This window comes from Phyllobates terribilis, unplaced genomic scaffold (assembly GCF_046119375.1).
Source record: "Phyllobates terribilis strain yellow unplaced genomic scaffold, ASM4611937v1 Scaffold_693__1_contigs__length_808095, whole genome shotgun sequence".
NCBI lineage: Eukaryota > Metazoa > Chordata > Amphibia > Anura > Dendrobatidae > Phyllobates > Phyllobates terribilis.
In genome coordinates, this window is record NW_027363453.1 from 623184 (window position 1) to 642455 (window position 19272).

The 19272-nt window shown below is 44.0% G+C and overlaps 13 non-coding genes across 13 annotated transcripts; all 13 read right to left on the bottom strand.

Annotated features, from left to right (window-relative positions):
- Positions 1–395: 395 nt before the first annotated feature.
- Positions 396–586, bottom strand: LOC141236133 (U2 spliceosomal RNA). Its single transcript, XR_012301827.1, has one exon. It is a non-coding gene; the product is annotated as a U2 spliceosomal RNA (small nuclear RNA).
- Positions 587–1701: 1115 nt separating this feature from the next.
- LOC141236134 (U2 spliceosomal RNA) lies at positions 1702–1892 on the bottom strand. Its single transcript, XR_012301828.1, has one exon. It is a non-coding gene; the product is annotated as a U2 spliceosomal RNA (small nuclear RNA).
- A 1115-nt stretch (positions 1893–3007) lies between these two features.
- Positions 3008–3198, bottom strand: LOC141236135 (U2 spliceosomal RNA). The gene has a single exon (XR_012301829.1). It is a non-coding gene; the product is annotated as a U2 spliceosomal RNA (small nuclear RNA).
- Positions 3199–4307: 1109 nt separating this feature from the next.
- Positions 4308–4498, bottom strand: LOC141236136 (U2 spliceosomal RNA). The gene has a single exon (XR_012301830.1). It is a non-coding gene; the product is annotated as a U2 spliceosomal RNA (small nuclear RNA).
- A 1115-nt stretch (positions 4499–5613) lies between these two features.
- LOC141236138 (U2 spliceosomal RNA) lies at positions 5614–5804 on the bottom strand. The gene has a single exon (XR_012301832.1). It is a non-coding gene; the product is annotated as a U2 spliceosomal RNA (small nuclear RNA).
- Positions 5805–6919: 1115 nt separating this feature from the next.
- On the bottom strand, positions 6920–7110 carry LOC141236276 (U2 spliceosomal RNA). The gene has a single exon (XR_012301967.1). It is a non-coding gene; the product is annotated as a U2 spliceosomal RNA (small nuclear RNA).
- A 1115-nt stretch (positions 7111–8225) lies between these two features.
- LOC141236139 (U2 spliceosomal RNA) lies at positions 8226–8416 on the bottom strand. Its single transcript, XR_012301833.1, has one exon. It is a non-coding gene; the product is annotated as a U2 spliceosomal RNA (small nuclear RNA).
- Positions 8417–9525: 1109 nt separating this feature from the next.
- On the bottom strand, positions 9526–9720 carry LOC141236359 (U2 spliceosomal RNA). Its single transcript, XR_012302034.1, has one exon. It is a non-coding gene; the product is annotated as a U2 spliceosomal RNA (small nuclear RNA).
- Positions 9721–12165: 2445 nt separating this feature from the next.
- LOC141236140 (U2 spliceosomal RNA) lies at positions 12166–12356 on the bottom strand. The gene has a single exon (XR_012301834.1). It is a non-coding gene; the product is annotated as a U2 spliceosomal RNA (small nuclear RNA).
- Positions 12357–13471: 1115 nt separating this feature from the next.
- LOC141236141 (U2 spliceosomal RNA) lies at positions 13472–13662 on the bottom strand. The gene has a single exon (XR_012301835.1). It is a non-coding gene; the product is annotated as a U2 spliceosomal RNA (small nuclear RNA).
- Positions 13663–14777: 1115 nt separating this feature from the next.
- Positions 14778–14968, bottom strand: LOC141236142 (U2 spliceosomal RNA). The gene has a single exon (XR_012301836.1). It is a non-coding gene; the product is annotated as a U2 spliceosomal RNA (small nuclear RNA).
- A 1115-nt stretch (positions 14969–16083) lies between these two features.
- LOC141236143 (U2 spliceosomal RNA) lies at positions 16084–16274 on the bottom strand. The gene has a single exon (XR_012301837.1). It is a non-coding gene; the product is annotated as a U2 spliceosomal RNA (small nuclear RNA).
- Positions 16275–17389: 1115 nt separating this feature from the next.
- LOC141236356 (U2 spliceosomal RNA) lies at positions 17390–17581 on the bottom strand. The gene has a single exon (XR_012302031.1). It is a non-coding gene; the product is annotated as a U2 spliceosomal RNA (small nuclear RNA).
- Positions 17582–19272: the final 1691 nt, after the last annotated feature.

The following is a 19272-nucleotide window of genomic DNA, read 5'->3' on the forward strand; positions in this document are numbered from 1 at the left end:
GCTGCTGTTGATAACAAGGGCATTTGCTAAATAGATGGTGTGTGTGCAACAATATACTGAAAGGTCAATTATATTGTGCAGCTTATCTCACCACCTGTAGTTATTTAGGTGAAAGCTCCAAAATGCTTGCCTAATATGTCTGTTTATCCAAAAGGAAGTAAAAAGGGAGAGCTAGAAAGATAGCATTGCATCACATTACATGGCAATGCAATGCACAGTTGCTGAAGTTGAACCAAAATGAGCTTGTAATCTGGCTTCTGCAACTTTGAACATGAAAAATCCAATGAGGAGAAGAAAAGCAAAGCCAAAGAGTCCATCCCAAAATCCGACAAACAAGCAAAATGAACAAAAAACATTGAATTCAATTCTTTCTGATTTTAGAAACTGCATTAAAGAAGGGGTGCACCGGTCCTGGAGATACTGCAATACCAGGTCAATGCGTGGAGTGGACAGAGCAAGCTCTTTTTCCATCTCCCTGTTCTAAAAATCCATTTAATATATGGTCCCCAGATAGGGGACGTATCAGATATTAAACTGATAAGAACAGATACTACACTTGATCTTAGCCAAAAGGCCGAGAAGCGATAACCAGAATTGGTTTCAAACTACGGAGCCACCCAAGGATCCTGAAAAGTCCATTTGTGGAGATGAGCTCCTGGACTCCCGTTAAGAAGACATGTTGTCAACCTCTAGATCCCTTACATGCCTGCACTTTTCGGCTTGCTGCTGCTGCAATCCACGCGTTTTAGATCTGCATAACTCCACCTCTTTAAACACAGCACCTTCACCCCCTGCTGTTCCCACCCGCCTCAACACCGTTGGAAGGGAGGAGAACCAATTAAGGCGGGGGGTGGGGTGGAACGAGCAGCTGTCTACCCTTAGCAGGAGGGCTCCTGATTACATACCTCTCCTGCTGCTGCTGCTGCTGGCTGTCCAGCAGCAGACTGAAGGTGGCTGCTGCTGTGCACAGGTATATAAAGGCTCAGAGCCTATTATGACACGCGCAGCCAGCGTTCCATTGCCACATTCCATCTACTGCAGGCAGGATACCTGGCTGGCTGAATGTCGCTGAGAAGCTCACAGAGACCGCCATAAGCAACAGTTTAACAGAATGCCACAGACTAATCAACCAAACTTTTTGGGTTGGGTTCTCTTTTATAGTCTGCAGGCATTAAATGAAAGAAGTCAGTGTTCCAGCAGAAGGAGACAACGTTTCAGAAAAGGCATTGTAGCAAACCAAAAAAGAAATTTTAAGCGCAGCAGAGTAACCAGCGCACATACCTGTTAGCTCAGGTGAGTTTAAAAGGCTGCTGTTGATAACAAGGGCATTTGCTAAATAGATGGTGTGTGTGCAACAATATACTGAAAGGTCAATTATATTGTGCAGCTTATCTCACCACCTGTAGTTATTTAGGTGAAAGCTCCAAAATGCTTGCCTAATATGTCTGTTTATCCAAAAGGAAGTAAAAAGGGAGAGCTAGAAAGATAGCATTGCATCACATTACATGGCAATGCAATGCACAGTTGCTGAAGTTGAACCAAAATGAGCTTGTAATCTGGCTTCTGCAACTTTGAACATGAAAAATCCAATGAGGAGAAGAAAAGCAAAGCCAAAGAGTCCATCCCAAAATCCGACAAACAAGCAAAATGAACAAAAAACATTGAATTCAATTCTTTCTGATTTTAGAAACTGCATTAAAGAAGGGGTGCACCGGTCCTGGAGATACTGCAATACCAGGTCAATGCGTGGAGTGGACAGAGCAAGCTCTTTTTCCATCTCCCTGTTCTAAAAATCCATTTAATATATGGTCCCCAGATAGGGGACGTATCAGATATTAAACTGATAAGAACAGATACTACACTTGATCTTAGCCAAAAGGCCGAGAAGCGATAACCAGAATTGGTTTCAAACTACGGAGCCACCCAAGGATCCTGAAAAGTCCATTTGTGGAGATGAGCTCCTGGACTCCCGTTAAGAAGACATGTTGTCAACCTCTAGATCCCTTACATGCCTGCACTTTTCGGCTTGCTGCTGCTGCAATCCACGCGTTTTAGATCTGCATAACTCCACCTCTTTAAACACAGCACCTTCACCCCCTGCTGTTCCCACCCGCCTCAACACCGTTGGAAGGGAGGAGAACCAATTAAGGCGGGGGGTGGGGTGGAACGAGCAGCTGTCTACCCTTAGCAGGAGGGCTCCTGATTACATACCTCTCCTGCTGCTGCTGCTGCTGGCTGTCCAGCAGCAGACTGAAGGTGGCTGCTGCTGTGCACAGGTATATAAAGGCTCAGAGCCTATTATGACACGCGCAGCCAGCGTTCCATTGCCACATTCCATCTACTGCAGGCAGGATACCTGGCTGGCTGAATGTCGCTGAGAAGCTCACAGAGACCGCCATAAGCAACAGTTTAACAGAATGCCACAGACTAATCAACCAAACTTTTTGGGTTGGGTTCTCTTTTATAGTCTGCAGGCATTAAATGAAAGAAGTCAGTGTTCCAGCAGAAGGAGACAACGTTTCAGAAAAGGCATTGTAGCAAACCAAAAAAGAAATTTTAAGCGCAGCAGAGTAACCAGCGCACATACCTGTTAGCTCAGGTGAGTTTAAAAGGCTGCTGTTGATAACAAGGGCATTTGCTAAATAGATGGTGTGTGTGCAACAATATACTGAAAGGTCAATTATATTGTGCAGCTTATCTCACCACCTGTAGTTATTTAGGTGAAAGCTCCAAAATGCTTGCCTAATATGTCTGTTTATCCAAAAGGAAGTAAAAAGGGAGAGCTAGAAAGATAGCATTGCATCACATTACATGGCAATGCAATGCACAGTTGCTGAAGTTGAACCAAAATGAGCTTGTAATCTGGCTTCTGCAACTTTGAACATGAAAAATCCAATGAGGAGAAGAAAAGCAAAGCCAAAGAGTCCATCCCAAAATCCGACAAACAAGCAAAATGAACAAAAAACATTGAATTCAATTCTTTCTGATTTTAGAAACTGCATTAAAGAAGGGGTGCACCGGTCCTGGAGATACTGCAATACCAGGTCAATGCGTGGAGTGGACAGAGCAAGCTCTTTTTCCATCTCCCTGTTCTAAAAATCCATTTAATATATGGTCCCCAGATAGGGGACGTATCAGATATTAAACTGATAAGAACAGATACTACACTTGATCTTAGCCAAAAGGCCGAGAAGCGATAACCAGAATTGGTTTCAAACTACGGAGCCACCCAAGGATCCTGAAAAGTCCATTTGTGGAGATGAGCTCCTGGACTCCCGTTAAGAAGACATGTTGTCAACCTCTAGATCCCTTACATGCCTGCACTTTTCGGCTTGCTGCTGCTGCAATCCACGCGTTTTAGATCTGCATAACTCCACCTCTTTAAACACAGCACCTTCACCCCCTGCTGTTCCCACCCGCCTCAACACCGTTGGAAGGGAGGAGAACCAATTAAGGCGGGGGGTGGGGTGGAACGAGCAGCTGTCTACCCTTAGCAGGAGGGCTCCTGATTACATACCTCTCCTGCTGCTGCTGGCTGTCCAGCAGCAGACTGAAGGTGGCTGCTGCTGTGCACAGGTATATAAAGGCTCAGAGCCTATTATGACACGCGCAGCCAGCGTTCCATTGCCACATTCCATCTACTGCAGGCAGGATACCTGGCTGGCTGAATGTCGCTGAGAAGCTCACAGAGACCGCCATAAGCAACAGTTTAACAGAATGCCACAGACTAATCAACCAAACTTTTTGGGTTGGGTTCTCTTTTATAGTCTGCAGGCATTAAATGAAAGAAGTCAGTGTTCCAGCAGAAGGAGACAACGTTTCAGAAAAGGCATTGTAGCAAACCAAAAAAGAAATTTTAAGCGCAGCAGAGTAACCAGCGCACATACCTGTTAGCTCAGGTGAGTTTAAAAGGCTGCTGTTGATAACAAGGGCATTTGCTAAATAGATGGTGTGTGTGCAACAATATACTGAAAGGTCAATTATATTGTGCAGCTTATCTCACCACCTGTAGTTATTTAGGTGAAAGCTCCAAAATGCTTGCCTAATATGTCTGTTTATCCAAAAGGAAGTAAAAAGGGAGAGCTAGAAAGATAGCATTGCATCACATTACATGGCAATGCAATGCACAGTTGCTGAAGTTGAACCAAAATGAGCTTGTAATCTGGCTTCTGCAACTTTGAACATGAAAAATCCAATGAGGAGAAGAAAAGCAAAGCCAAAGAGTCCATCCCAAAATCCGACAAACAAGCAAAATGAACAAAAAACATTGAATTCAATTCTTTCTGATTTTAGAAACTGCATTAAAGAAGGGGTGCACCGGTCCTGGAGATACTGCAATACCAGGTCAATGCGTGGAGTGGACAGAGCAAGCTCTTTTTCCATCTCCCTGTTCTAAAAATCCATTTAATATATGGTCCCCAGATAGGGGACGTATCAGATATTAAACTGATAAGAACAGATACTACACTTGATCTTAGCCAAAAGGCCGAGAAGCGATAACCAGAATTGGTTTCAAACTACGGAGCCACCCAAGGATCCTGAAAAGTCCATTTGTGGAGATGAGCTCCTGGACTCCCGTTAAGAAGACATGTTGTCAACCTCTAGATCCCTTACATGCCTGCACTTTTCGGCTTGCTGCTGCTGCAATCCACGCGTTTTAGATCTGCATAACTCCACCTCTTTAAACACAGCACCTTCACCCCCTGCTGTTCCCACCCGCCTCAACACCGTTGGAAGGGAGGAGAACCAATTAAGGCGGGGGGTGGGGTGGAACGAGCAGCTGTCTACCCTTAGCAGGAGGGCTCCTGATTACATACCTCTCCTGCTGCTGCTGCTGCTGGCTGTCCAGCAGCAGACTGAAGGTGGCTGCTGCTGTGCACAGGTATATAAAGGCTCAGAGCCTATTATGACACGCGCAGCCAGCGTTCCATTGCCACATTCCATCTACTGCAGGCAGGATACCTGGCTGGCTGAATGTCGCTGAGAAGCTCACAGAGACCGCCATAAGCAACAGTTTAACAGAATGCCACAGACTAATCAACCAAACTTTTTGGGTTGGGTTCTCTTTTATAGTCTGCAGGCATTAAATGAAAGAAGTCAGTGTTCCAGCAGAAGGAGACAACGTTTCAGAAAAGGCATTGTAGCAAACCAAAAAAGAAATTTTAAGTGCAGCAGAGTAACCAGCGCACATACCTGTTAGCTCAGGTGAGTTTAAAAGGCTGCTGTTGATAACAAGGGCATTTGCTAAATAGATGGTGTGTGTGCAACAATATACTGAAAGGTCAATTATATTGTGCAGCTTATCTCACCACCTGTAGTTATTTAGGTGAAAGCTCCAAAATGCTTGCCTAATATGTCTGTTTATCCAAAAGGAAGTAAAAAGGGAGAGCTAGAAAGATAGCATTGCATCACATTACATGGCAATGCAATGCACAGTTGCTGAAGTTGAACCAAAATGAGCTTGTAATCTGGCTTCTGCAACTTTGAACATGAAAAATCCAATGAGGAGAAGAAAAGCAAAGCCAAAGAGTCCATCCCAAAATCCGACAAACAAGCAAAATGAACAAAAAACATTGAATTCAATTCTTTCTGATTTTAGAAACTGCATTAAAGAAGGGGTGCACCGGTCCTGGAGATACTGCAATACCAGGTCAATGCGTGGAGTGGACAGAGCAAGCTCTTTTTCCATCTCCCTGTTCTAAAAATCCATTTAATATATGGTCCCCAGATAGGGGACGTATCAGATATTAAACTGATAAGAACAGATACTACACTTGATCTTAGCCAAAAGGCCGAGAAGCGATAACCAGAATTGGTTTCAAACTACGGAGCCACCCAAGGATCCTGAAAAGTCCATTTGTGGAGATGAGCTCCTGGACTCCCGTTAAGAAGACATGTTGTCAACCTCTAGATCCCTTACATGCCTGCACTTTTCGGCTTGCTGCTGCTGCAATCCACGCGTTTTAGATCTGCATAACTCCACCTCTTTAAACACAGCACCTTCACCCCCTGCTGTTCCCACCCGCCTCAACACCGTTGGAAGGGAGGAGAACCAATTAAGGCGGGGGGTGGGGTGGAACGAGCAGCTGTCTACCCTTAGCAGGAGGGCTCCTGATTACATACCTCTCCTGCTGCTGCTGCTGCTGGCTGTCCAGCAGCAGACTGAAGGTGGCTGCTGCTGTGCACAGGTATATAAAGGCTCAGAGCCTATTATGACACGCGCAGCCAGCGTTCCATTGCCACATTCCATCTACTGCAGGCAGGATACCTGGCTGGCTGAATGTCGCTGAGAAGCTCACAGAGACCGCCATAAGCAACAGTTTAACAGAATGCCACAGACTAATCAACCAAACTTTTTGGGTTGGGTTCTCTTTTATAGTCTGCAGGCATTAAATGAAAGAAGTCAGTGTTCCAGCAGAAGGAGACAACGTTTCAGAAAAGGCATTGTAGCAAACCAAAAAAGAAATTTTAAGCGCAGCAGAGTAACCAGCGCACATACCTGTTAGCTCAGGTGAGTTTAAAAGGCTGCTGTTGATAACAAGGGCATTTGCTAAATAGATGGTGTGTGTGCAACAATATACTGAAAGGTCAATTATATTGTGCAGCTTATCTCACCACCTGTAGTTATTTAGGTGAAAGCTCCAAAATGCTTGCCTAATATGTCTGTTTATCCAAAAGGAAGTAAAAAGGGAGAGCTAGAAAGATAGCATTGCATCACATTACATGGCAATGCAATGCACAGTTGCTGAAGTTGAACCAAAATGAGCTTGTAATCTGGCTTCTGCAACTTTGAACATGAAAAATCCAATGAGGAGAAGAAAAGCAAAGCCAAAGAGTCCATCCCAAAATCCGACAAACAAGCAAAATGAACAAAAAACATTGAATTCAATTCTTTCTGATTTTAGAAACTGCATTAAAGAAGGGGTGCACCGGTCCTGGAGATACTGCAATACCAGGTCAATGCGTGGAGTGGACAGAGCAAGCTCTTTTTCCATCTCCCTGTTCTACAAATCCATTTAATATATGGTCCCCAGATAGGGGACGTATCAGATATTAAACTGATAAGAACAGATACTACACTTGATCTTAGCCAAAAGGCCGAGAAGCGATAACCAGAATTGGTTTCAAACTACGGAGCCACCCAAGGATCCTGAAAAGTCCATTTGTGGAGATGAGCTCCTGGACTCCCGTTAAGAAGACATGTTGTCAACCTCTAGATCCCTTACATGCCTGCACTTTTCGGCTTGCTGCTGCTGCAATCCACGCGTTTTAGATCTGCATAACTCCACCTCTTTAAACACAGCACCTTCACCCCCTGCTGTTCCCACCCGCCTCAACACCGTTGGAAGGGAGGAGAACCAATTAAGGCGGGGGGTGGGGTGGAACGAGCAGCTGTCTACCCTTAGCAGGAGGGCTCCTGATTACATACCTCTCCTGCTGCTGCTGCTGCTGGCTGTCCAGCAGCAGACTGAAGGTGGCTGCTGCTGTGCACAGGTATATAAAGGCTCAGAGCCTATTATGACACGCGCAGCCAGCGTTCCATTGCCACATTCCATCTACTGCAGGCAGGATACCTGGCTGGCTGAATGTCGCTGAGAAGCTCACAGAGACCGCCATAAGCAACAGTTTAACAGAATGCCACAGACTAATCAACCAAACTTTTTGGGTTGGGTTCTCTTTTATAGTCTGCAGGCATTAAATGAAAGAAGTCAGTGTTCCAGCAGAAGGAGACAACGTTTCAGAAAAGGCATTGTAGCAAACCAAAAAAGAAATTTTAAGCGCAGCAGAGTAACCAGCGCACATACCTGTTAGCTCAGGTGAGTTTAAAAGGCTGCTGTTGATAACAAGGGCATTTGCTAAATAGATGGTGTGTGTGCAACAATATACTGAAAGGTCAATTATATTGTGCAGCTTATCTCACCACCTGTAGTTATTTAGGTGAAAGCTCCAAAATGCTTGCCTAATATGTCTGTTTATCCAAAAGGAAGTAAAAAGGGAGAGCTAGAAAGATAGCATTGCATCACATTACATGGCAATGCAATGCACAGTTGCTGAAGTTGAACCAAAATGAGCTTGTAATCTGGCTTCTGCAACTTTGAACATGAAAAATCCAATGAGGAGAAGAAAAGCAAAGCCAAAGAGTCCATCCCAAAATCCGACAAACAAGCAAAATGAACAAAAAACATTGAATTCAATTCTTTCTGATTTTAGAAACTGCATTAAAGAAGGGGTGCACCGGTCCTGGAGATACTGCAATACCAGGTCAATGCGTGGAGTGGACAGAGCAAGCTCTTTTTCCATCTCCCTGTTCTAAAAATCCATTTAATATATGGTCCCCAGATAGGGGACGTATCAGATATTAAACTGATAAGAACAGATACTACACTTGATCTTAGCCAAAAGGCCGAGAAGCGATAACCAGAATTGGTTTCAAACTACGGAGCCACCCAAGGATCCTGAAAAGTCCATTTGTGGAGATGAGCTCCTGGACTCCCGTTAAGAAGACATGTTGTCAACCTCTAGATCCCTTACATGCCTGCACTTTTCGGCTTGCTGCTGCTGCAATCCACGCGTTTTAGATCTGCATAACTCCACCTCTTTAAACACAGCACCTTCACCCCCTGCTGTTCCCACCCGCCTCAACACCGTTGGAAGGGAGGAGAACCAATTAAGGCGGGGGGTGGGGTGGAACGAGCAGCTGTCTACCCTTAGCAGGAGGGCTCCTGATTACATACCTCTCCTGCTGCTGCTGGCTGTCCAGCAGCAGACTGAAGGTGGCTGCTGCTGTGCACAGGTATATAAAGGCTCAGAGCCTATTATGACACGCGCAGCCAGCGTTCCATTGGCACATTCCATCTACTGCAGGCAGGATACCTGGCTGGCTGAATGTCGCTGAGAAGCTCACAGAGACCGCCATAAGCAACAGTTTAACAGAATGCCACAGACTAATCAACCAAACTTTTTGGGTTGGGTTCTCTTTTATAGTCTGCAGGCATTAAATGAAAGAAGTCAGTGTTCCAGCAGAAGGAGACAACGTTTCAGAAAAGGCATTGTAGCAAACCAAAAAAGAAATTTTAAGCGCAGCAGAGTAACCAGCGCACATACCTGTTAGCTCAGGTGAGTTTAAAAGGCTGCTGTTGATAACAAGGGCATTTGCTAAATAGATGGTGTGTGTGCAACAATATACTGAAAGGTCAATTATATTGTGCAGCTTATCTCACCACCTGTAGTTATTTAGGTGAAAGCTCCAAAATGCTTGCCTAATATGTCTGTTTATCCAAAAGGAAGTAAAAAGGGAGAGCTAGAAAGATAGCATTGCATCACATTACATGGCAATGCAATGCACAGTTGCTGAAGTTGAACCAAAATGAGCTTGTAATCTGGCTTCTGCAACTTTGAACATGAAAAATCCAATGAGGAGAAGAAAAGCAAAGCCAAAGAGTCCATCCCAAAATCCGACAAACAAGCAAAATGAACAAAAAACATTGAATTCAATTCTTTCTGATTTTAGAAACTGCATTAAAGAAGGGGTGCACCGGTCCTGGAGATACTGCAATACCAGGTCAATGCGTGGAGTGGACAGAGCAAGCTCTTTTTCCATCTCCCTGTTCTAAAAATCCATTTAATATATGGTCCCCAGATAGGGGACGTATCAGATATTAAACTGATAAGAACAGATTTTTTTTTTTTTATTTATTTTTCCAAACACTCAGAAATTAAGTTTTATAATCTTAAATCGTATATCACCAAACTCAAGATTTTAGTTCCATCATCGTGTTTAGATATTATATTTATATTTTTTCATTTGAATTAATATATATAAAGTTAAACATAACAATTCCTTTGCAGTTTCAACAGTTTCCAAACAAATCACCACTGACATTACTTCACCCGGTTTCCCAAACTAAATATCCCCTTTTTCTCTTTTACTTTCCTCCCAACAAAACCCCTTAACTTCTTTTCTTCCTCCTCATGCTCTAACCGCATCTGTTCCCTATCATACTCTTCCTCATCATCTCTGAAAGTCACCACCTTCTCCAACACTTTACCCTTTTCCTCTTTTACTTCTTTCTTTTCACCAGATACTTTCCTTGATCCACAATTTTCCTGTACCGTTACCTTTTTCTTCAATTTCACCTTTAAACTTTCAACTTCTTTTCCCTGCTTATTCTCCTCTATAATTATGGCATCAACTTCCTTCTTCATTTTATCACCAATATCTTCCTTTTGTCCTCCAAAGTTCTTTTCAAAAGTTCCTTTGCTGCTTTCCATGTAACAATACCCAGAACTCCCGTTTACCATAATCCTCCCATTATGCAAATTTTCTTCTCCTGTTGTCCACACCAAAAAACGTCTCTTTCCGTTCCAAATACCAACTTTGTTCCTGTATAATTTCTGAAACTTTACCATCTTACATTTAGATTCCAAAAAAACCATTATCTCCTCTATTTCCACAAACGGATTGTCCATGTAAATTATCACACTCTTCGGTTTCCCCATGAATGATGCACTTACTCCAATTTTCCCAGAATCCTCTTCACTCCAGCCTTTGAAAAAATGAATGCACTTTTCCTCAGAAACTAGAGTCACATCACAAACTTTACCTTGCTTTATTTCTTGCATACAGTAGATATCCTTCTCCAAAACTTCATATTTCCTCAAAATTTCCAGAATCCATTTTTCTTCCAAAAAAGTTTCTTCCGTCTCCCGTTTCACAAAAAAACGTAAGCATCTCTTCTTTTTCCAAAACTCCATCTCAACGATCCGTTTTCCTTCCGTTTTTTCCTTTTAATCCTCCAAATGTTGCCACCACAGCTATGTGTGGCGACAGTTGCCCCCCACAGCTATGTGTGGTGACAAGGTGATCGCCTCTCGTTGCCCAGGGACTAATCCGACTCCCTAATAGCAGCAGGGGGGTTTAGCTCCACCGATAAGTGTAGCGATCCCCCCAGGCCAAGGAGCCGGGTACCCCAAGCGCCTCCCAGCCAAGACCAAGGCAGAAACCGCTAGATCACTGCACTTGATCTTAGCCAAAAGGCCGAGAAGCGATAACCAGAATTGGTTTCAAACTACGGAGCCACCCAAGGATCCTGAAAAGTCCATTTGTGGACATGAGCTCCTGGACTCCCGTTAAGAAGACATGTTGTCAACCTCTAGATCCCTTACATGCCTGCACTTTTCGGCTTGCTGCTGCTGCAATCCACGCGTTTTAGATCTGCATAACTCCACCTCTTTAAACACAGCACCTTCACCCCCTGCTGTTCCCACCCGCCTCAACACCGTTGGAAGGGAGGAGAACCAATTAAGGCGGGGGGTGGGGTGGAACGAGCAGCTGTCTACCCTTAGCAGGAGGGCTCCTGATTACATACCTCTCCTGCTGCTGCTGCTGCTGGCTGTCCAGCAGCAGACTGAAGGTGGCTGCTGCTGTGCACAGGTATATAAAGGCTCAGAGCCTATTATGACACGCGCAGCCAGCGTTCCATTGCCACATTCCATCTACTGCAGGCAGGATACCTGGCTGGCTGAATGTCGCTGAGAAGCTCACAGAGACCGCCATAAGCAACAGTTTAACAGAATGCCACAGACTAATCAACCAAACTTTTTGGGTTGGGTTCTCTTTTATAGTCTGCAGGCATTAAATGAAAGAAGTCAGTGTTCCAGCAGAAGGAGACAACGTTTCAGAAAAGGCATTGTAGCAAACCAAAAAAGAAATTTTAAGCGCAGCAGAGTAACCAGCGCACATACCTGTTAGCTCAGGTGAGTTTAAAAGGCTGCTGTTGATAACAAGGGCATTTGCTAAATAGATGGTGTGTGTGCAACAATATACTGAAAGGTCAATTATATTGTGCAGCTTATCTCACCACCTGTAGTTATTTAGGTGAAAGCTCCAAAATGCTTGCCTAATATGTCTGTTTATCCAAAAGGAAGTAAAAAGGGAGAGCTAGAAAGATAGCATTGCATCACATTACATGGCAATGCAATGCACAGTTGCTGAAGTTGAACCAAAATGAGCTTGTAATCTGGCTTCTGCAACTTTGAACATGAAAAATCCAATGAGGAGAAGAAAAGCAAAGCCAAAGAGTCCATCCCAAAATCCGACAAACAAGCAAAATGAACAAAAAACATTGAATTCAATTCTTTCTGATTTTAGAAACTGCATTAAAGAAGGGGTGCACCGGTCCTGGAGATACTGCAATACCAGGTCAATGCGTGGAGTGGACAGAGCAAGCTCTTTTTCCATCTCCCTGTTCTAAAAATCCATTTAATATATGGTCCCCAGATAGGGGACGTATCAGATATTAAACTGATAAGAACAGATACTACACTTGATCTTAGCCAAAAGGCCGAGAAGCGATAACCAGAATTGGTTTCAAACTACGGAGCCACCCAAGGATCCTGAAAAGTCCATTTGTGGAGATGAGCTCCTGGACTCCCGTTAAGAAGACATGTTGTCAACCTCTAGATCCCTTACATGCCTGCACTTTTCGGCTTGCTGCTGCTGCAATCCACGCGTTTTAGATCTGCATAACTCCACCTCTTTAAACACAGCACCTTCACCCCCTGCTGTTCCCACCCGCCTCAACACCGTTGGAAGGGAGGAGAACCAATTAAGGCGGGGGGTGGGGTGGAACGAGCAGCTGTCTACCCTTAGCAGGAGGGCTCCTGATTACATACCTCTCCTGCTGCTGCTGCTGCTGGCTGTCCAGCAGCAGACTGAAGGTGGCTGCTGCTGTGCACAGGTATATAAAGGCTCAGAGCCTATTATGACACGCGCAGCCAGCGTTCCATTGCCACATTCCATCTACTGCAGGCAGGATACCTGGCTGGCTGAATGTCGCTGAGAAGCTCACAGAGACCGCCATAAGCAACAGTTTAACAGAATGCCACAGACTAATCAACCAAACTTTTTGGGTTGGGTTCTCTTTTATAGTCTGCAGGCATTAAATGAAAGAAGTCAGTGTTCCAGCAGAAGGAGACAACGTTTCAGAAAAGGCATTGTAGCAAACCAAAAAAGAAATTTTAAGCGCAGCAGAGTAACCAGTGCACATACCTGTTAGCTCAGGTGAGTTTAAAAGGCTGCTGTTGATAACAAGGGCATTTGCTAAATAGATGGTGTGTGTGCAACAATATACTGAAAGGTCAATTATATTGTGCAGCTTATCTCACCACCTGTAGTTATTTAGGTGAAAGCTCCAAAATGCTTGCCTAATATGTCTGTTTATCCAAAAGGAAGTAAAAAGGGAGAGCTAGAAAGATAGCATTGCATCACATTACATGGCAATGCAATGCACAGTTGCTGAAGTTGAACCAAAATGAGCTTGTAATCTGGCTTCTGCAACTTTGAACATGAAAAATCCAATGAGGAGAAGAAAAGCAAAGCCAAAGAGTCCATCCCAAAATCCGACAAACAAGCAAAATGAACAAAAAACATTGAATTCAATTCTTTCTGATTTTAGAAACTGCATTAAAGAAGGGGTGCACCGGTCCTGGAGATACTGCAATACCAGGTCAATGCGTGGAGTGGACAGAGCAAGCTCTTTTTCCATCTCCCTGTTCTAAAAATCCATTTAATATATGGTCCCCAGATAGGGGACGTATCAGATATTAAACTGATAAGAACAGATACTACACTTGATCTTAGCCAAAAGGCCGAGAAGCGATAACCAGAATTGGTTTCAAACTACGGAGCCACCCAAGGATCCTGAAAAGTCCATTTGTGGAGATGAGCTCCTGGACTCCCGTTAAGAAGACATGTTGTCAACCTCTAGATCCCTTACATGCCTGCACTTTTCGGCTTGCTGCTGCTGCAATCCACGCGTTTTAGATCTGCATAACTCCACCTCTTTAAACACAGCACCTTCACCCCCTGCTGTTCCCACCCGCCTCAACACCGTTGGAAGGGAGGAGAACCAATTAAGGCGGGGGGTGGGGTGGAACGAGCAGCTGTCTACCCTTAGCAGGAGGGCTCCTGATTACATACCTCTCCTGCTGCTGCTGCTGCTGGCTGTCCAGCAGCAGACTGAAGGTGGCTGCTGCTGTGCACAGGTATATAAAGGCTCAGAGCCTATTATGACACGCGCAGCCAGCGTTCCATTGCCACATTCCATCTACTGCAGGCAGGATACCTGGCTGGCTGAATGTCGCTGAGAAGCTCACAGAGACCGCCATAAGCAACAGTTTAACAGAATGCCACAGACTAATCAACCAAACTTTTTGGGTTGGGTTCTCTTTTATAGTCTGCAGGCATTAAATGAAAGAAGTCAGTGTTCCAGCAGAAGGAGACAACGTTTCAGAAAAGGCATTGTAGCAAACCAAAAAAGAAATTTTAAGCGCAGCAGAGTAACCAGCGCACATACCTGTTAGCTCAGGTGAGTTTAAAAGGCTGCTGTTGATAACAAGGGCATTTGCTAAATAGATGGTGTGTGTGCAACAATATACTGAAAGGTCAATTATATTGTGCAGCTTATCTCACCACCTGTAGTTATTTAGGTGAAAGCTCCAAAATGCTTGCCTAATATGTCTGTTTATCCAAAAGGAAGTAAAAAGGGAGAGCTAGAAAGATAGCATTGCATCACATTACATGGCAATGCAATGCACAGTTGCTGAAGTTGAACCTAAATGAGCTTGTAATCTGGCTTCTGCAACTTTGAACATGAAAAATCCAATGAGGAGAAGAAAAGCAAAGCCAAAGAGTCCATCCCAAAATCCGACAAACAAGCAAAATGAACAAAAAACATTGAATTCAATTCTTTCTGATTTTAGAAACTGCATTAAAGAAGGGGTGCACCGGTCCTGGAGATACTGCAATACCAGGTCAATGCGTGGAGTGGACAGAGCAAGCTCTTTTTCCATCTCCCTGTTCTAAAAATCCATTTAATATATGGTCCCCAGATAGGGGACGTATCAGATATTAAACTGATAAGAACAGATACTACACTTGATCTTAGCCAAAAGGCCGAGAAGCGATAACCAGAATTGGTTTCAAACTACGGAGCCACCCAAGGATCCTGAAAAGTCCATTTGTGGAGATGAGCTCCTGGACTCCCGTTAAGAAGACATGTTGTCAACCTCTAGATCCCTTACATGCCTGCACTTTTCGGCTTGCTGCTGCTGCAATCCACGCGTTTTAGATCTGCATAACTCCACCTCTTTAAACACAGCACCTTCACCCCCTGCTGTTCCCACCCGCCTCAACACCGTTGGAAGGGAGGAGAACCAATTAAGGCGGGGGGTGGGGTGGAACGAGCAGCTGTCTACCCTTAGCAGGAGGGCTCCTGATTACATACCTCTCCTGCTGCTGCTGCTGCTGGCTGTCCAGCAGCAGACTGAAGGTGGCTGCTGCTGTGCACAGGTATATAAAGGCTCAGAGCCTATTATGACACGCGCAGCCAGCGTTCCATTGCCACATTCCATCTACTGCAGGCAGGATACCTGGCTGGCTGAATGTCGCTGAGAAGCTCACAGAGACCGCCATAAGCAACAGTTTAACAGAATGCCACAGACTAATCAACCAAACTTTTTGGGTTGGGTTCTCTTTTATAGTCTGCAGGCATGAAATGAAAGAAGTCAGTGTTCCAGCAGAAGGAGACAACGTTTCAGAAAAGGCATTGTAGCAAACCAAAAAAGAAATTTTAAGTGCAGCAGAGTAACCAGCGCACATACCTGTTAGCTCAGGTGAGTTTAAAAGGCTGCTGTTGATAACAAGGGCATTTGCTAAATAGATGGTGTGTGTGCAACAATATACTGAAAGGTCAATTATATTGTGCAGCTTATCTCACCACCTGTAGTTATTTAGGTGAAAGCTCCAAAATGCTTGCCTAATATGTCTGTTTATCCAAAAGGAAGTAAAAAGGGAGAGCTAGAAAGATAGCATTGCATCACATTACATGGCAATGCAATGCACAGTTGCTGAAGTTGAACCAAAATGAGCTTGTAATCTGGCTTCTGCAACTTTGAACATGAAAAATCCAATGAGGAGAAGAAAAGCAAAGCCAAAGAGTCCATCCCAAAATCCGACAAACAAGCAAAATGAACAAAAAACATTGAATTCAATTCTTTCTGATTTTAGAAACTGCATTAAAGAAGGGGTGCACCGGTCCTGGAGATACTGCAATACCAGGTCAATGCGTGGAGTGGACAGAGCAAGCTCTTTTTCCATCTCCCTGTTCTAAAAATCCATTTAATATATGGTCCCCAGATAGGGGACGTATCAGATATTAAACTGATAAGAACAGATACTACACTTGATCTTAGCCAAAAGGCCGAGAAGCGATAACCAGAATTGGTTTCAAACTACGGAGCCACCCAAGGATCCTGAAAAGTCCATTTGTGGAGATGAGCTCCTGGACTCCCGTTAAGAAGACATGTTGTCAACCTCTAGATCCCTTACATGCCTGCACTTTTCGGCTTGCTGCTGCTGCAATCCACGCGTTTTAGATCTGCATAACTCCACCTCTTTAAACACAGCACCTTCACCCCCTGCTGTTCCCACCCGCCTCAACACCGTTGGAAGGGAGGAGAACCAATTAAGGCGGGGGGTGGGGTGGAACGAGCAGCTGTCTACCCTTAGCAGGAGGGCTCCTGATTACATACCTCTCCTGCTGCTGCTGCTGCTGGCTGTCCAGCAGCAGACTGAAGGTGGCTGCTGCTGTGCACAGGTATATAAAGGCTCAGAGCCTATTATGACACGCGCAGCCAGCGTTCCATTGCCACATTCCATCTACTGCAGGCAGGATACCTGGCTGGCTGAATGTCGCTGAGAAGCTCACAGAGACCGCCATAAGCAACAGTTTAACAGAATGCCACAGACTAATCAACCAAACTTTTTGGCTTGGGTTCTCTTTTATAGTCTGCAGGCATTAAATGAAAGAAGTCAGTGTTCCAGCAGAAGGAGACAACGTTTCAGAAAAGGCATTGTAGCAAACCAAAAAAGAAATTTTAAGCGCAGCAGAGTAACCAGCGCACATACCTGTTAGCTCAGGTGAGTTTAAAAGGCTGCTGTTGATAACAAGGGCATTTGCTAAATAGATGGTGTGTGTGCAACAATATACTGAAAGGTCAATTATATTGTGCAGCTTATCTCACCACCTGTAGTTATTTAGGTGAAAGCTCCAAAATGCTTGCCTAATATGTCTGTTTATCCAAAAGGAAGTAAAAAGGGAGAGCTAGAAAGATAGCATTGCATCACATTACATGGCAATGCAATGCACAGTTGCTGAAGTTGAACCAAAATGAGCTTGTAATCTGGCTTCTGCAACTTTGAACATGAAAAATCCAATGAGGAGAAGAAAAGCAAAGCCAAAGAGTCCATCCCAAAATCCGACAAACAAGCAAAATGAACAAAAAACATTGAATTCAATTCTTTCTGATTTTAGAAACTGCATTAAAGAAGGGGTGCACCGGTCCTGGAGATACTGCAATACCAGGTCAATGCGTGGAGTGGACAGAGCAAGCTCTTTTTCCATCTCCCTGTTCTAAAAATCCATTTAATATATGGTCCCCAGATAGGGGACGTATCAGATATTAAACTGATAAGAACAGATTTTTTTTTTTTTTTTTTTTCCAAACACTCAGAAATTAAGTTTTATAATCTTAAATCGTATATCACCAAACTCAAGATTTTAGTTCCATCATCGTGTTTAGATATTATATTTATATTTTTTCATTTGAATTAATATATATAAAGTTAAACATAACAATTCCTTTGCAGTTTCAACAGTTTCCAAACAAATCACCACTGACATTACTTCACCCGGTTTCCCAAACTAAATATCCCCTTTTTCTCTTTTATTTTCCTCCCAACAAAACCCCTTAACTTCTTTTCTTCCTCCTCATGCTCTAACCGCATCTGTTCCCTATCATACTCTTCCTCATCATCTCTGAAAGTCACCACCTTCTCCAACACTTTACCCTTTTCCTCTTTTACTTCTTTCTTTTCACCAGATACTTTCCTTGATCCACAATTTTCCTGTACCGTTACCTTTTTCTTCAATTTCACCTTTAAACTTTCAACTTCTTTTCCCTGCTTATTCTCCTCTATAATTATGGCATCAACTTCCTTCTTCATTTTATCACCAATATCTTCCTTTTGTCCTCCAAAGTTCTTTTCAAAAGTTCCTTTGCTGCTTTCCATGTAACAATACCCAGAACTCCCGTTTACCATAATCCTCCCATTATGCAAATTTTCTTCTCCTGTTGTCCACACCAAAAAACGTCTCTTTCCGTTCCAAATACCAACTTTGTTCCTGTATAATTTCTGAAACTTTACCATCTTACATTTAGATTCCAAAAAAACCATTATCTCCTCTATTTCCACAAACGGATTGTCCATGTAAATTATCACACTCTTCGGTTTCCCCATGAATGATGCACTTACTCCAATTTTCCCAGAATCCTCTTCACTCCAGCCTTTGAAAAAATGAATGCACTTTTCCTCAGAAACTAGAGTCACATCACAAACTTTACCTTGCTTTATTTCTTGCATACAGTAGATATCCTTCTCCAAAACTTCATATTTCCTCAAAATTTCCAGAATCCATTTTTCTTCCAAAAAAGTTTCTTCCGTCTCCCGTTTCACAAAAAAACGTAAGCATCTCTTCTTTTTCCAAAACTCCATCTCAACGATCCGTTTTCCTTCCGTTTTTTCCTTTTAATCCTCCAAATGTTGCCACCACAGCTATGTGTGGCGACAGTTGCCCCCCACAGCTATGTGTGGTGACAAGGTGATCGCCTCTCGTTGCCCAGGGACTAATCCGACTCCCTAATAGCAGCAGGGGGGTTTAGCTCCACCGATAAGTGTAGCGATCCCCCCAGGCCAAGGAGCCGGGTACCCCAAGCGCCTCCCAGCCAAGACCAAGGCAGAAACCGCTAGATCACTGCACTTGATCTTAGCCAAAAGGCCGAGAAGCGATAACCAGAATTGGTTTCAAACTACGGAGCCACCCAAGGATCCTGAAAAGTCCATTTGTGGAGATGAGCTCCTGGACTCCCGTTAAGAAGACATGTTGTCAACCTCTAGATCCCTTACATGCCTGCACTTTTCGGCTTGCTGCTGCTGCTGCAATCCACGCGTTTTAGATCTGCATAACTCCACCTCTTTAAACACAGCACCTTCACCCCCTGCTGTTCCCACCCGCCTCAACACCGTTGGAAGGGAGGAGAACCAATTAAGGCGGGGGGTGGGGTGGAACGAGCAGCTGTCTACCCTTAGCAGGAGGGCTCCTGATTACATACCTCTCCTGCTGCTGCTGCTGCTGGCTGTCCAGCAGCAGA